At 46.4% G+C, this 17486-nt stretch overlaps 1 long non-coding RNA gene across 4 annotated transcripts in view; it reads left to right on the forward strand.

Annotated features, from left to right (window-relative positions):
* Positions 1–17486, forward strand: part of LOC144988903 (uncharacterized) — a 37989-nt gene that overhangs the window by 11194 nt on the left and 9309 nt on the right. For all 4 annotated transcript variants that reach the window (XR_013652980.1, XR_013652982.1, XR_013652981.1 and 1 more), the window contains one exon: positions 9514–9638. This is a non-coding gene — a long non-coding RNA (uncharacterized LOC144988903). The remainder of the gene's footprint in view (positions 1–9513; positions 9639–17486) is intronic.

Consider the following 17486-nt stretch of genomic DNA (forward strand, 5'->3'; position numbering starts at 1 on the left):
TCCTACGCAAAGTTTTATGAATGAGGCCCCAGATCTCTGGGAGTTGTTCTCGTTCAGTTAAAGCTTTTGAACAGAGCTTTCTGTCCACGAAGGTTCATTAGGGTGATTCGTGACGAGACACTCCTTCGGGTCGAGTTTGTGTATAAAGTGATATTCATGCCACCACACTGCAAACAAAACTTTCTCAGTAAAAAACGTTAAATATAAGCTTTCATCTTTGTGAATAAGACAGAAACCCAGACAAGAGTGGAGGGGGTCATGACTTATGTGGAGGAAATGTCATGGTGCCTCTGGCAGTCTCTCCTCCCCCTCCCCTCTCTGCTCTGTTCCTGACTCGAACCAGCTGTGACCACTCACCTCATCAACCACAAGACGCACATACACTGTAAACCATAACGAGTTGACTGAATTTAAAAATTATTGTGTAACAGATTACACAATCATTTTTAAGTTCTATTATTAAAATTTTACATTTTAAATGATTTAAAAAGTATATTTTCATTTGGCTTAAATTTGTATTATTTCATTTTAAAAATATTAAGATTCCTCAACTTATAAAAAAAGATTATTAACTCAAAGTTTTTAATATTTTCCAACTTAAAAAAAACGCTTTAACTAACTACATTTTTATAATATTACTCAACTCATAAAATATGTAAAATTTACTCAAATGTTTTATAAATTATCTAATTCATTAAATGTGTGTAGCATTGAAAATATTTAAAATTCTTCAGCTTAAAATGTTTGGATCTGAAATGTATTCTAAACAGAGGTATTGATACTGCCCCACTACAACTTTTTATGAGCTAACATTGATAAAAAAAAACAACAAACGTGAAAGCCACACAATAGTAATTGCTTAATACACTTTTTTTAATTGCTTTTTTTATAAAAAATGCACAAATTTCAAGAAGATAAAGAAACAATCAGTGCAATAAAACTGCATTATAAGAGTTTAACACAACATATTAACAAAAAGTATGGGTTTTGTAGTGTACAGCAGAAAAAGCAAATGATCACAACAAAACCCATTACTTGCATAACACTTAAACCAACAAATTGCCCATTCTGGGAGACTCACTCAATGAAACATTCTTTTCCTTTCAGTGGTTTGCTGTCCTCACGGCTCATGACAGCGTTCTGAATAAATATAAGGGCAAGTTCAAGTTTTTTGGGGAACTGTAGGTCCAGACCATGGATGTAACCGAAGACTAGAAGAACTGAGTCAGGTCGCCATATCTGCTATGACGAACTAATGTACATATGTCGCATTAAAACAACAGTAAACCACATTTACGTTAGTAAATAGGAGGATTTTTAATCAAACCGTGAACGATACTTACCAAATGCTGAAGACAAGACGCCACTGAGGAAAACAACAGCAATGAGGCTGATGGGAAAAAAATCGAGGTTCGGGCGTCTTGAAGCGAGGCAAAATCGTAACGCAATGAAGAAAAATCAAATGGTCAACTTTCAATTTCAAACGTCGAATACTCGCATTCGGCAAATACAACATGGCCAGCTGAGCTAACGTTGACAAAATAAAAGACCCTGCCACCAGAACTTGATGACATAATGACCCTACTTCAGGGATCCTAAAATTTTTGAGTGATAGATTCAAACAAGCGTTAAAATATTGAGTACTGTTAAGTTAAATTTGAATAAATGTTGAAAGAGCTTAATACTTTATAGTTAAATCAACTACAAAATGACATTTAAGTTGTGTAACCTTAACAGTTATGAGCCAGTACAACTGTTTGGGTTTATAGTGTAAGGAAATCCTGCGCCAGCATTCATCGCCAGTTCGTTGCCCCTGATGGGGCTTAGTCTGGTCAACTAAGTTATTTATTTATTTATTTTTTTAAACTTGTCCTGTCCAACAGCTGGGCAAACAGATGAGAGCTGAAGGCCTCTTGTGTTGGACATATTTTACTTTTACTTTTACTTATGTCAAACTGGGGCCCTGTGATGAACAACTTCCTTCTGGTGCTATACCTGTAGTTGCACCACGTAGAATGCAAAAAAGGGCAGTTAGACTGTCCAATCAAAGAAATCTAGTTCACATCCCTTGCAAGAAGGTTTTGACCAGTCCCAAGGAAACTAATCTCAAACTTGCTGCACTCAATGTCAGATCTTTATGCAACGAATCATTTTTAATCAGTAATCTTATCTCTTCTTTTAATCTTGATTTTGTGTTTTTAACTGAAACATGGCTTGACAAAAACACAGGAAACATAGTTCTAGTCGAATCAACTCCCCCCAACTACAAACATGTATCGGAAATACGAGAAAATAAAAAGGGTGGAGGCATTTCTGCACTGTTTAAAGATAATATTGCAACCCGCAGACTATCATTTGGTGTGTTTTCATCATTTGAGTATGTGTCCTTTAAGATTGAGCTAAAACACACTCCTCCCTTACTCTGCATAGTCATGTACAAACCTCCTCAGCACAGCCAAAGTTTCATTGATGATTTCACTGAAATGCTCTCAGTTGTGTGCACAGACTTTGATGGTCTAGTCATTACAGGTGATTTTAATGTTCATGTTGATAATGTCAATGACAGAAATGCAAAAGAGCTCAATGCTGTCCTTGAAACCTTTGATCTAATTCAGCATGTAAGTTGCCCCACCCACAGCAGAGGGCACACTCTGGACCTGCTCATCACAAAGGGGGTTAATATTTACAATGTCAGTATGGTTGATGTCGCCCTCTCTGATCATTTCTGTGTATTCTTTGACCTGTCTGTTGCTCCCAAACCACCGCCTGGCCCTGCAGTTGTCCAAAGGAGACAAATAAATGAGAGCACTAGGGCACAGTTTGTAGAAATGATTAACCCTGAAAACGCCTCTGGTGCCAATGTTGATGAAATGCTGAATTCTGTTACTTCTAGCATCTTGAATGTTCTGGATACCATTGCCCCTATGAAGGTTAAATTGAGAAAACATAGACAGAAAGCTCCCTGGAGGAACGATGATCTAGTCAGGGCACAGAAACAACAGTGCCGCAGAGCTAAGCGAAAGTGGCGCAAGTCAAAACTCCAGGTTCATTATGAAATGTATAAGGGGGAGTTGTACGCTTACAACCAGATCTTATGCAGAACAAGGGAAAGGTACTTCTCTGAAATCATTGGAAGTTGCAGCAGCAACTCTCGTGTCCTGTTCATAACAGTAAACAGATTAACTAACCCTCCAACCCAGCTACCAATAGAACTGGTTTGCACACCCAAATGTAATGAGTTTGCTGTGATTTTTAATGACAAGGTTCAGGGCATTAAAAAAGCCATCAACTCCACAACACATATAACTATCGAACGGCCACCTACTCACTCTAAGCTGACTCACTTTGTACCTGTCACTGACCAAACTGTCCAAGAGACCATCACCCGTCTGAGCTCATCTACATGCTGCCTTGATGTGTTACCCACTAGATTTCTAAAGTCTGTCCTGAACAGTGTGTTGCCATCAATTACTCAAATAGTTAACATGTCTCTTCAATCTGGAATATTTCCAGAGGTTTTAAAAACTGCAGTCATTAAACCTCTCCTGAAGAAAGCGGTCTTGATCCCACTGTACTGAATAATTACAGACCTATCTCTTATCTGCCATTTTTAGGAAAAGTCCTTGAAAAAGTTGTCTACCAACAGCTCACTGACTTTCTCTTATTAAACAATTCATTTGATGTTTTTCAGTCAGGTTTTAGACCCCATCATAGCACAGAAACTGCTCTTATCAAGGTAACCAACGACATCCGCCTGAACACTGATGATGGCAAAGTCACTGTCTTAATCCTGCTAGACCTGAGTGCTGCCTTTGATCCTGTTGATCATGGGATCCTTTTGCACAGACTCCAAGACTGGGTTGGCATCTCTGGATCTGCCCTAAGTTGGCTCAAGTCTTATCTGGAAGACAGGAAATATTTTGTTGAAATTGGTAGTTGTGTCAAATGTAGTACAAAAAGGGCGGGGCCTGTCCACACACACACTCAAATGTTATCAACACACCTGCTAGCTGCAGAAATGTCCACATGTCAACATGTACACAAAACCGATAGTGTTCACACACATACTTATGCCTTAAAACCAACTAGTGTGAAATATTTCAGTCATTCAATCATGCAAACTGTTAATGCAAAGGTGAGCTAACACCTGTGCTCAGGTGAGTGTTCATGTTTTTCTAAAATGGATGGTGGAATGTGAAAAGAAGGAAGGAGAGTGCCCAGCCATCCCCACACCAAGACCCCCGCAGCAGCGGCAGCCGGAATCCCCCCAACGCCACACGGCAGCAGGTAGAGAACAACCGCCCCTCGGGCGATCACATCCGCCACCCAGGCCAGGGATAGCAGGACCGCCACGAGTCCCCCAGAGACATAGAGCAGGGAGGCAAGGGGGGACAGAGAGCGCAGCCCCACCCCAACCAGGAGAGCAGCCCCCCCGCTGCGCCGGGAGGGCCCAACGACGGGCCCCACCCGAGAAGAGTGCCCACAGCCCCAGACGAGCACCTCATCACCACCCAGGAGTTCTGGGCATCCCCCCGCCCCACCCCAGGTACGGGCCAGGACCCCCCAAGGGAGACCCGCTCCCCGCTCCAGGCAGCCACCCACCCGGCCCACGGTTGGTCCAGAAAGGAGCAAGGCAGGGGCCAGCCGTCCCCATCCAGGAGGGGGGCACCCCGGAGAAAAGGGGGGCCCACCAGACTCGGCCACTGTTAGAAATTTGGCGGGGCCCAGCACTCAGGGGCAAGGATCAGAACCCACGCCACAGGGACACGGACACCCCCCAGCTCAGGTGTGATATGATCCCCGGCTCTTGGCCTTGCCAGAGAGCTCAGGGATCCCTCTCCCTGCGCGGAGAGAGCACTCTCGGGCCCGGAAAACCAGCACCCAGGGGACACGGCCACCGTTGCCAAGGACCCAGTACCCCCTACCAGGGATGGGGTAGGGGACAGATGGTCCAAGGTCCCACCTTGGACCTAAGTTTCTTAGTCCATGCATTAATGCTCTTGCCAAACCTCGTTCTATGCCTCCTCTCCAGGACAAACTAACCATGAGTGGTCACCAAGTATCCAGTCTTACGGAACAGAAGCTGCATACGGAATCCCGAGGACTCTTCTGCCAAACCTCGAACCCTTACTGAACTCCAGTCAAGCTACGAGCCACAGTCCAGTCACGAGTCACGGTCAAGTCACGCTACGAGCTACGATTCAGTCACCTGGCTCGTCAGGAATCAGGAAACTTTATTGTCATTTTATCATGATAAAACGAAATTAGGCTCTCTGGTCCCGGGCCAGCCGTTTACATTCAGACATAAATAAATATACTATCAATAATGATATCAGACTGTTACGGAGTATTGCACAGAAGTATTTTTCAATTGCACAGTATGTTATGTTAAGCATTGCACAGCCCTGTGATATTGCACTTGGGAATTAGCTTGTTGTCCATGGAGAGGGGGGGGGGGGTGCAGTGATCAACCGGAGTTCAGCAGTCTGACTGCTTCAGGAGAGAAACTGTTCCTCAGTCTGGTGGTCCTGCTCTTTATGCTCCTCAGTCTCCTGCCTAAGGGGAGCAGGGAGAACAGAGGGTGTGAGGGGTGAGTGGGGTCTTTCTGGATGCGGGAGGCCCGTTTCCTGCATCTGGTCGTATAGATGTCAGTGGTGGACGGCAGGCTACAGCCCATAGTCCTCTGTGCAGCTTTTGTCACTCGTTGCAGAGCTTTCATCTCCGCCGCAGAGCAGCTGCCGTGCCACACAGTGATGCAGGAGGTCATGACGCTCTCCACCACACACCTGTAGAAGGAGGTCAGGACTGAGATCCCCATCCCAGCACACCTGAGTCTCCTCAGAAAATACAGGCGCTGGTGTGCCTTCTTGACCAGGCAGGAGGTGTTGGTGCTCCAGGTGAGGTCGCTGGAGATGTGCACGCCCAGATACCTGAAGCTGGAAACCACTTCCACCGCGTCCCCTCCGATGTGAATGGGGGGAGGGGGGCATCTGTCCTTCCTAAAATCCATGATCATCTCCTTGGTCTTCTTCCCGTTGATGCAGAGGTTGTTGTCTCTGCACCAGCTCTCCAGATGTTCCACCTCCTGCCTGTAGTCGGACTCATCGTTGTTTGCGGATGTCAGCTGTGACATCCGCAAACTTCACGATCAGACAGCTGGGGTGAATCGCTGTGCAGTCGTGCGTGAGCAGGTTGAACAGGAGGGGGCTCAGCACACAGCCCTGGGGGGAGCCCGTGCTGAGGGTGATCGGGGAGGAGGAGACGTTGCGGATTTTTACAGACTGTGGTCTGTCTGTCAGGAAGTCCAAGACCCAGTTGCACAGAGTGGGGTTCAGTCCTAGTGTGTGTAGTTTCTGGGTGAGGGTCTGCGGGATGATGGTGTTAAAAGCTGATGTGAAGTCCACGAAGAGCAGTCGAACGTACGCGTTCTTGTTCTCTAGGTGGGTGAGGGTTGTGTGGACCACAGAGGAGATGGCGTCCTCTGTGGATCGGTTTGACCTGTATGCATATTGGTGCCGGTCCTTGGTGATACCGATGGATTCTGTGATGCGTGTCATGACCAGTTTTTCGAAACAGTTCATGACTATCGGTGTCAGGGCAACTGGCCGATAGTCATTCAGACCTGTCACTGTGGATGATTTGGGTATTGGAATGATGGTGGCGGTTTTAAGGCAGGTGGGGACCACTGCCTGCATCAGGGAGGTGTTGAAGATGTCTGTCAGCACCTCTGTGAGCTGGTGTGCACAGTCCTTCAGCACCCGTCCAGGGATGTTGTCGGGTCCAGCAGCTTTGTGAGGGTTGATCCTCTGGAGGGTCCTCCTCACCTCAGCGGGCGTCACACTGAAAGGCTCTTCGCCAGGTGGGATGGTGAGTTTGGTGCTGGGAGGGGCGGTGTTGGAGTCCTCAAAGCGGGAGTAGAAGAGGTTGAGTGCGTCTGGTAGAGAGGGGTCCTCAGGGCATTGTGCATCTCTGGTGTAATGCTCTGTAATGCACTTAATGCCCTTCCACATACTCCGAGGGTCATTCGACGTAAAGTGTCCCTGAATCCTCTGAGCACAGGCGGCCTTGGCCCTCCTCACCCCAGCATGCAGCTCCCTTCTTGCCGCTCTGAGTGCCACCTTGTCACCTGACTTGAACGCAGCATTCCTGTGTTTCAGCAGAGCCCGCACCTCTGCGTTCAGCCAGGGTTTCTGGTTGGGGTAGTCCGTTACAGTCCTGGTGCTGGTGACATCCTCCGTGCACTTACTGATGTACCCGAGGACTCCTGATGCATAATCCTCTAGGTCCACCTCCCCCTCATGCGAAACTGCCTCCCTGAACATCTGCCAGTCTGTGTGCTGGAAACAGTCTTGCAGAGCTGATGCAGCCTCACTAGGCCACACTGTGATGGTCCGCTGTGTTGGTGCCTGTCGTCTGAGGAGAGGGCGGTAAACAGGGACCAGCATGATCGCAATGTGGTCTGAAAAACACAAATGAGGATGGGGGACAGCTCTGTATGCGTCCTTTTTGTTGGTGTAGACACAGTCCAGAATATTATTTCCGCGTGTTGGAAAGTTGATGTGCTGGTGGAACTTGGGCAGAGGGTCTGTCAGGTTTACATGGTTGAAGTCCCCTGCAACCACGTAAAAAGCCTCCGGGTGCTTGTGCTGGAACGAGCTGATGTTGTTGTGCAGCTCCGTTAGCGCTTCGTTAGCATTAGCATTAGCGTTAGCGCCCGGCGGGATGTAAACAGCCATGATAAACACCGCCGTAAACTCACGAGGCAGATAGTGTGGCCGGCATTTAACAGTCATATGCTCTATCGCCTCGGAGCAGTGGCTGTTCACCACTGTGCAGTTTGTACACCAGCCTTTGTGGATGTAGATACACAGTCCACCCCCGCGGGTTTTCCCCGACTGCTGGTTGCGGTCCGCCCGGAACAGAAGCCGTCCGTCGAGCTGAAAGGCTGGGTCCGGCATGTTGTCTTTCAGCCAGGTTTCCGTTAGACAAATAACTGCAGAGTTCCTCATCTCACTGGAAGCCCCCAGCCTCAGTCGAAGCATGTCCATCTTGTTGTCCAGGGAGCGGACGTTGGCCAGGAACAAAGACGGGATCGGCGGCCTGCCGGCGTTAGCATTTAGCCTGGCTAGCACTCCGCTTCCTCTTGCTCTCTGTTCGGCCAATATCCTTGCGCCACTTCGGTGTCCTTAGGAGATGCAGCCTGCCCAGTAAGGCCTTGAGTCCAGGGCCCGCTGTTGTTGTGTTTGAGTCCAAACTGTCCTTTATGGTTGTTATTTCGGTCCGGCTGTATTTTATGCGCTTCTTAACGCTGGTAGTATCGGTGAGACTGGCCATAGAGTCTGTTAACAAAGCATAGTCATCGAAAGCAGTCCTGAAAACGGTGTTGGTACCGGGAGCATGAGAGGCAGATGCACTCCTGCGTGCCGCCATCATGAAGTCACAAGTACAAACCTCACTGGACAAAATAAATAAATCTTTTACTTACCTCAACACTCACCTGCGTTTTCCTTCTGGGTTCCAACGTCTGGGTCTGCTTCACTAAAGCTAATCATGACACTAAACTGAAAACCAAATCCTACTTCCTCCGAATCGGGAGAAAAATTGCTCCTTTTGCCTCGACGGGCTGTGAGGCAGAGAAGGGGTTTGATAAAGAAGAAGCCGGACGGCTCTGGCCGCCATGCCGTTTGCAGGCCATTTCATATAAAGCTTACGCTCGGACCAAACGCTTACCTGATTGTTGTGCTTGTTTACCATCTTCAGATGTGGACGTTCCAGATCCGAGAATAGAAACGGAAAACCAATAAAAGGTTTCAAACCCCCACACATGTCCCATGACGCTCCACCCTCATGTTTCTACAGGCGGGGGAGATTTTTTCTTCCACTCTAACTGAAGTTTTCCTCATAAAAATACCTCTGAATAAAAGTTTCATTTTCTCTGAGGTCTCTGCGCTGACCTGCAGGTCTTCTGATTAGTGTGAGCATTTCTGAGCTCTCGTCTCCGCCACGTCTCCGCTGCCCTTTCTGCTCCACATTCACTCTGCACTCACAGAAATATTATTAATTGATGAAGAGCAGCTGGAAAACACACAGATGTATCTGTAAGTGCAACTCTCAGCAATGAATCACATTTAGAGATGCTTTGAAAAGTACTTTGAGTGCTGGCAGTCCGGGCTGCATCTCCACCTGAGGGCGGAGTTTCACAGGAAGAATTTTCCAGAAACACACAGATGACATGAAACTGAGTCAGATGAACTATTACCTAAGACGATCACCTGTTAGAAGGCAACGCCAAGGTTTGGATCCAAACTAAACATTTGTTTCTGTCAGGTTTAGACCGGAGTTGTGGAAAAACACGTCCCCTGGTGGTTACTTTGGGGAGTGACCTGTCTCCAGTTAGGTTTTATTCTGCATCTAACTGCAAACAGGAACTGAAAGTGTCACCTCTGGGGTGGGATGGAAAAGACTTCTTTACTCAGAAATATTTTGTCCTCATACACAGTTTCTCTCTTCCAGAAATAAAGATGATGGACGCACAGAACCAAAAAACCAGATCTTACCTGAAGGAGTCCCGGCATTCATCCAACTTCCAAACCAATCAACCACATGCCACAGGGTTGCTGGAGCTTATCCCCGCCATGGTGAGGTTAAGGAAGGGTTACACTTTAAACCTTGTGCTATGCTAGCCACTTTAACATTGGGAGTTGGGTCATCTAGACCCACTAGACAGTGCTCTGAACCTTTTTTCTTCAATGATTTGTGATCTTCACTGGTGTCCATGGATTACATGAAATCTTTCCACCTTTATCCACCTTTGTCATGGTAGGGAGAACACCTCAATGGAAGGGGGGGGGTCATCTAAGATAGCACAAGGGTTAAAAAGTTTACCATTTCATCACAGGAACACACACATGGACATCCACACACACATGGACATCCACACACACATGGACATCCACACACACATAGACATCCACACACACATAAACATCCACACACACATGGACATCCACACACACATGGACATCCACACACACATGGACACACACACACACATAAACATCCACACACACATGGACATCCACACACACATGGACATCCACACACATATAAACATCCACACACACACATGGACATCCACATACACATGGACATCCACACTCATATAAACATCCACACACACATGGACATCCACACACACATGGACATCCACACACATATAAACATCCACACACACATAAACATCCACACACACATGGACATCCACACTCATATAAACATCCACACACACACATGGACATCCACACACATATAAACATCCACACACACACATGGACATCCACACACACATGGACATCCACACACACATGGACATCCACACACACATAAACATCCACACACACATGGACATCCACACACACATGGACATCCACACACACATAAACATCCACACACACACATGGACATCCACACACACATGGACGTCCACACACGCATGGTCATCCACACATACACATGGACATCCACACTCATATAAACATCCACACACACACATGGACATCCACACACACATGGACATCCACACACATATGGACATCCACACACACATAAACATCCACACACACATGGACATCCACACACACATGGACATCCACACACACATAAACATCCACACACACACATGGACATCCACACACACATGGACGTCCACACACGCATGGACATCCACACACACATGGACATCCACACACATATAAACATCCACACACACACATGGTCATCCACACATACACATGGACATCCACACTCATATAAACATCCACACACACACATGGACATCCACACACACATGGACGTCCACACACACATGGACATCCACACACACATGGACATCCACACACATATAAACATCCACACACACACATGGACATCCACACACACACATGGACATCCACACACATAAACATCCACACACACACATAGACATCCACACACACATGGACATCCACACACATATAAACATCCACACACACATAAACATCCACACACACATGGACATCCACACTCATATAAACATCCACACACACACATGGACATCCACACACATATAAACATCCACACACACACATGGACATCCACACACACATGGACATCCACACACACATGGACATCCACACACACATAAACATCCACACACACATGGACATCCACACACACATGGACATCCACACACACATAAACATCCACACACACACATGGACATCCACACACACATGGACGTCCACACACGCATGGTCATCCACACATACACATGGACATCCACACTCATATAAACATCCACACACACACATGGACATCCACACACACATGGACATCCACACACACATGGACATCCACACACACATAAACATCCACACACACATGGACATCCACACACACATGGACATCCACACACACATAAACATCCACACACACACATGGACATCCACACACACATGGACATCCACACACACATGGACATCCACACACACATAAACATCCACACACACATGGACATCCACACACACATGGACATCCACACACACATAAACATCCACACACACACATGGACATCCACACACACATGGACGTCCACACACGCATGGACATCCACACACACATGGACATCCACACACATATAAACATCCACACACACACATGGTCATCCACACATACACATGGACATCCACACTCATATAAACATCCACACACACACATGGACATCCACACACACATGGACGTCCACACACACATGGACATCCACACACACATGGACATCCACACACATATAAACATCCACACACACACATGGACATCCACACACACACATGGACATCCACACACACATGGACATCCCCACACATATAAACATCCACACACACACATGGACATCCACACACACATGGACATCCACACACACATAAACATCCACACACACATGGACATCCACACACACATAAACATCCACACACACATGGACATCCACACACACATGGACATCCACGCACACATGAACATCCACACACACATGGACATCCACACACACATGGACATCCACACACACACATGGAGATCCACACTCACATATGGACATCCACACACACATGGACATCCACACATAAATGGATATTCACACACATATAAACATCCACACACACATGGACATCCACACACACATGGACATCCACACACACATGGACATCCACACACATATAAACATCCACACACACACATGGACATCCACACACACATGGACATCCACACACACATGGACATCCACACACATATAAACATCCACACACACACATGGACATCCACACACACATGGACATCCACACACACATGGACATCCACACACATATGGACATCAACACACATATAAACGTCCACACACACATGGACATCCACACACATATAAACATCCACACACACACATGGACATCCACACACACATGGACATCCACACACACATGGACATCCACACACATATAAACATCCACACACACACATGGACATCCACACACACATGGACATCCACACACACATGGACATCCACACACATATGGACATCCACACACATATAAACGTCCACACACACATGGACATCCACACACATATAAACGTCCACACACACATGGACATCCACACACACATGGACATCCACACACACATAAACATCCACATACACATGGACATCCACACACACATAAACATCCACACACACATGGACATCCACACACACATGGACATCCACACACACATGGACATCCACACACATATGGACATCAACACAAACGGACATCCACACACACATAAACATCCACACACACATGGACATCCATACACACACGGACATCCACACACACATAAACATCCACACACACATGGACATCCACACACACACACATAGACATCTACACACACATGGACATCCACACACACATGGACATCCAAACACACACATGGACATCCACACACACATGGACATCCACACACACACGGACATCCACACACACATAAACATCCACATACACATGGACATCCACACACACATGGACATCCACACACACATGGACATCCACACACATATGGACATCCACACACAAACGGACATCCACACACACATAAACATCCACACACACATGGACATCCACACACACATAAACATCCACACACACATGGACATCCACACACACACATAGACATCTACACACACATGGACATCCACACACACATGGACATCCAAACACACACATGGACATCCACACACACATGGACATCCACACACACATGGACATCCACACACACATAAACATCCACACACACCATGTGGACAATATGCCAGCTCCACAAAAGAAGGTGTCAGGTTGGTTTCCAAACAGGGACAAAGATGAAAATAATTTAATGAACTGGCTGTAGGAAGGCCTCCATAGGAGGTTCAGGGAACTGCAGCCAAACATTTCCTGTAGTTGCCATGGCGGTTCTTGTGAGAACTGTTAAAAAAAAGAGGAAGTCTGACAATGAAGACAGACCAGAACCAACCTACGAAACCCTGCATGACCTTCAAGCTCCGATCTGCTGAAGCATGTTCCTCAGCTTCATTAACACCACCTGTTCCTTTTTGCTTCATTGTTTTAATTAGCAGAGATGAGCTGAGATGTGCTGTCCATCGCTGCAGACCTGAGGAGGGTTTGGGTGGGAGGGCTGCTTTAATGAAGCCTGATCTCATTAAAAGATAGCGCACAGGCAAAATGTGTGAACAAAAGAGAAGAAGAGCATCCGTGTTCTTCTTCATATAATCAAACACCATCATGAACAATGTGCAAATGACTGGATTCAGATGTGTGGACGGAGCGCGCTCACATCAGCGCTCCTTACACCTCGTTCACCGCCATGCTGGAGGAAGTCCAGGCTCACAAGCAGAGCCTCATGTGTGGATTTAAGCCATGTGTCATCCTCCTCAGATTCCTGAACTGTTTTCTACTCCCACTGATGTCCACAGACAGCTGCTCCCTCCCACCTCCATTAAATCCCATGTCTGGATTTTACAGCCTGACTAACATCCACTGAAACCTCCTCAAGTTGAGGAGTGGCTTCTTTTTTCACCTTTCATCCACATGACATCATCAGATCAGTCTGATGATGTCATCAGTCTGATGAGCTTCAGACTGATTGTTGTTCTCCTCGTCCTTGCTGTCAGTGGCTCCACCTCTTCTTGTTGCAGACTAACTGTTACAATCATTCCTGACGTAACTCATAAAACTGAACTAGTCTGAGGAGGGTTGGACATGACTTCTTAGTGTCTTCTGTTATCACACAGGATTGTGTTTTTTCACATACCTGACATGTCGGGCATGTTGGTTGAAGTTTAATTCATCCATCTGTCTTCACTAAGACAGATTGAAAACTTCAGATCTATTCTCTATCTGTGGATGACAGATCCAACTTTCTTTCTGGAACAGAATCTTTCTACCATTCTGCATGACCTGGACAATTTTCAAGTTCCCAAAGAAATGCAGTTTTGTGAGGAATTAGGCATATTAGCAATCAGCCCCCCCAGGGAAAAATGTACAGATTCGACCAAGTGGATTATGGGATGTCTAAGGCGGCCAGAGTCCAAGGCGTATGTCCGTCCGTCCGTCTATCTGTGGGTTGGCTTCTATGGATGAAAATTCAGAGTGATTTGTTTCCGTCTCCACTGATCTGAGCATAATGTTGTCATCCGTTCTTTGTACAAATCTAAGGACTGCAAGCGCTCTGCACTGCCGGGCAAGCAAGGCTTCGAGCTATTGGTCGTGTTTCTCCATAGAACTTCAAGAACCCATCTAGAAGCGTCAGGAGCTTCTAAACTACCGGATACATCAGATTCTCCAGCTGTCAGAAATCTGATTCTCAAACATCTGAATAAGACGATGTCTTCTACATCATCCACAGACACCCTGCCCCATGCATCGTTGGTGTATTCAGCCCCAAAACTACCATCTGGGCAGGAAGGGTCGGCTTTCCTGGTTGTTATTGTGGAGAAATACTTTTTTTTTTCATTCATTTTCTTAACCGCTTTTCCCTTTCGGGGTCACGGGGCTGCTGGAGCCTATCCTGGCCTATCCTGTGGGCAAAGGCAGGGGACGCCCTGGACAGGTCACCAGTCTGTCGCAGGGTAGAATGTCCACAAACACACACCCATTCACTCTCACACCTAGGGACAATTTGGAGTTGCCAATTAACCTATGAAGCATGTTTTTGGACGGTGGGAGGAAGCTGGAGACCCCGGAGAGAACCCACGCATACACGGGGAGAACATGCAAAGTCCACACAGAAAAGTCCCCCATTGATGTCGTTTTTCACATCCCTCAGCCGGGACTTGAACCGGAGGCCTTCTTTGAGGCAAGAACGCTAACCACTGCGCCACCGTCCAGCCGTGGAGAAATACTGTTGATTGAATTAAAAGACCATCTGATCAGATCCATTTTGAGAGTGAGAAGACAGAAAAAGGCTCAGATGCTCTGAGAGGCAAACAGGAGAAGCTCTGGAAGTGACACAGGAGGAACCGAAAGAACATCTGACTACAGGTGGAGCAACAAAACAAACAAACAACATGTAAATTATAATAACCAACGTCCCCTTTGTTACAGACCCGAACCTTTGAAATGACAGATTCCGATTAGAGGGTAGTGGGGTGGGGGCGGAAGGAAGCAATTAAAATGTGATAACAGTGACTGACACCTGAGTGTCAAGTTCTCAAGGACAAATGTCTCCTGAAGGTGATGGTGGACCTTCTGGATGGATGGATGGATGGATGGATGGATGGATGGATGGATGGATGGATGGATGGATGGATGGATGGATGGATGGATAATGGTTGAATGGACCTCACCACAACACGGAAACTGCTCTAGTTAGAGTCTCTAATGACTTGTTATTGGCCTCAGAAAAAGGGACTACTTTCTATTCTGGTCCTGTTAGACCTCAGTGCAGCCTTTGACACTATCGACCACAGTATTTTACTCCATAGATTAGAGCAGGACATAGGGATCAGAGGATCTGCTCTCCAGTGGTTTGAATCCTATTTATCCGATAGGTATCAGTTCGTTAATGTAAATGGACATTCCTCTCAGTGCAGTCGAGTTAACTATGGAGTCCCACAGGGCTCAGTTTTGGGACCCATCCTGTTTATGCTACCATTAGGAAACATAATTAGGAAACACAGCATTAATTTTCACTGTTATGCAGATGATACGCAGTTGTATTTATCTATTAAACCTGAAGAAAGTGACCATATAGAGAAACTGAATGCCTGCATCAGAGACATCATGTATGGATGGATGGATAATGGATAGAATGATGATGGATGGATAGAGCATTTATCAGTGGTCCTTTTCGGGTTTTCGAGTCTCCAGAGAATTTAAAACCTTTCCAGACCAACCAGAGACGCAGACCTGTGGTGGAGTGTCCAGCTTGTGGTAAAGTATCCAGCTTGTGGGGAGTGTCCAGCCTGTGGCAGGGTTCAAACACACAGTTGGATCATTTCAAGGACTCCAAAACATGAGACCCATTGCCTCCTGCTTGACCTTCAAACCAGCAGCTTATCCTCCCTCAGCGGACAGTCAAAGGCAGAGAAACACACTCAGTGTTTAACAGCTGATGAGAATACACTGCAGTTGGAAATAGAGGTTAAAGGTCAGAAACCTGAATAAAAGCATGATTCCTCATAGATGAAAAGAAGTTTCTTCTGAATTCTTCAGACTTGTCCTCCACTGAGAACGTGATGCTGAGACAGGTCTGCAGACAGATTCAGGTAACAGCTCTGATAGTTCTCTTACAGCTTGGACCTATAGCATCTTTATAGACGTGAGAGAAGGAGGTCTGATGTTTAGATGTCTGTGTAGCGTCCCCCACGGTGTAGCGGTAAAGCCCCACTTTGGGTCAGCAGTGACGCTCACATCCAATTGTTCTTTGGAATGAGGCTTGTTTTTAATATGTGCAGCTGGAAGGCCTGAGATGAAACGTCTTTAAGTGAGTTAATTAAATGTGAAGATTCCTATCAGTGCGGGGGGGGGGGGGCTCACCTGAGTGGAACAGGAGTCCATCATTTAGACATTCAAAGGGGTTTACACGAGTTGCTTTATCAGTAATTACATTACTCGTCTGTAGATGACGGCGCTATCACGCTTATTCCAGCAAAAACCCAAATCATGAAGGAAATAATTAGAGCTTCCTGAAACATCAAAGGAATTCTTTAATAAAAATGAAGAGCGATGGGTTCTAGGTTTGTCTGACAGCACTTGGATAAAACAATTTGGGACACTTTTCTTCAAGGACGTTCCAAACTTTGAATGCTTGGTTAGAACTCTGGAGTCTGTCTTCATGCTGCAGCTCCTGGTCCTGCTGAGAATATGCTTCTGGTCTCAGGTCCCTGGATCTGGTCTCAGATGGGACCAGTTGCGAGGAGG

Source organism: Oryzias latipes, chromosome 21 (assembly GCF_053564925.1).
Source record: "Oryzias latipes strain Hd-rR chromosome 21, Olatipes_Hd-rR_3.1".
Lineage (NCBI taxonomy): Eukaryota > Metazoa > Chordata > Actinopteri > Beloniformes > Adrianichthyidae > Oryzias > Oryzias latipes.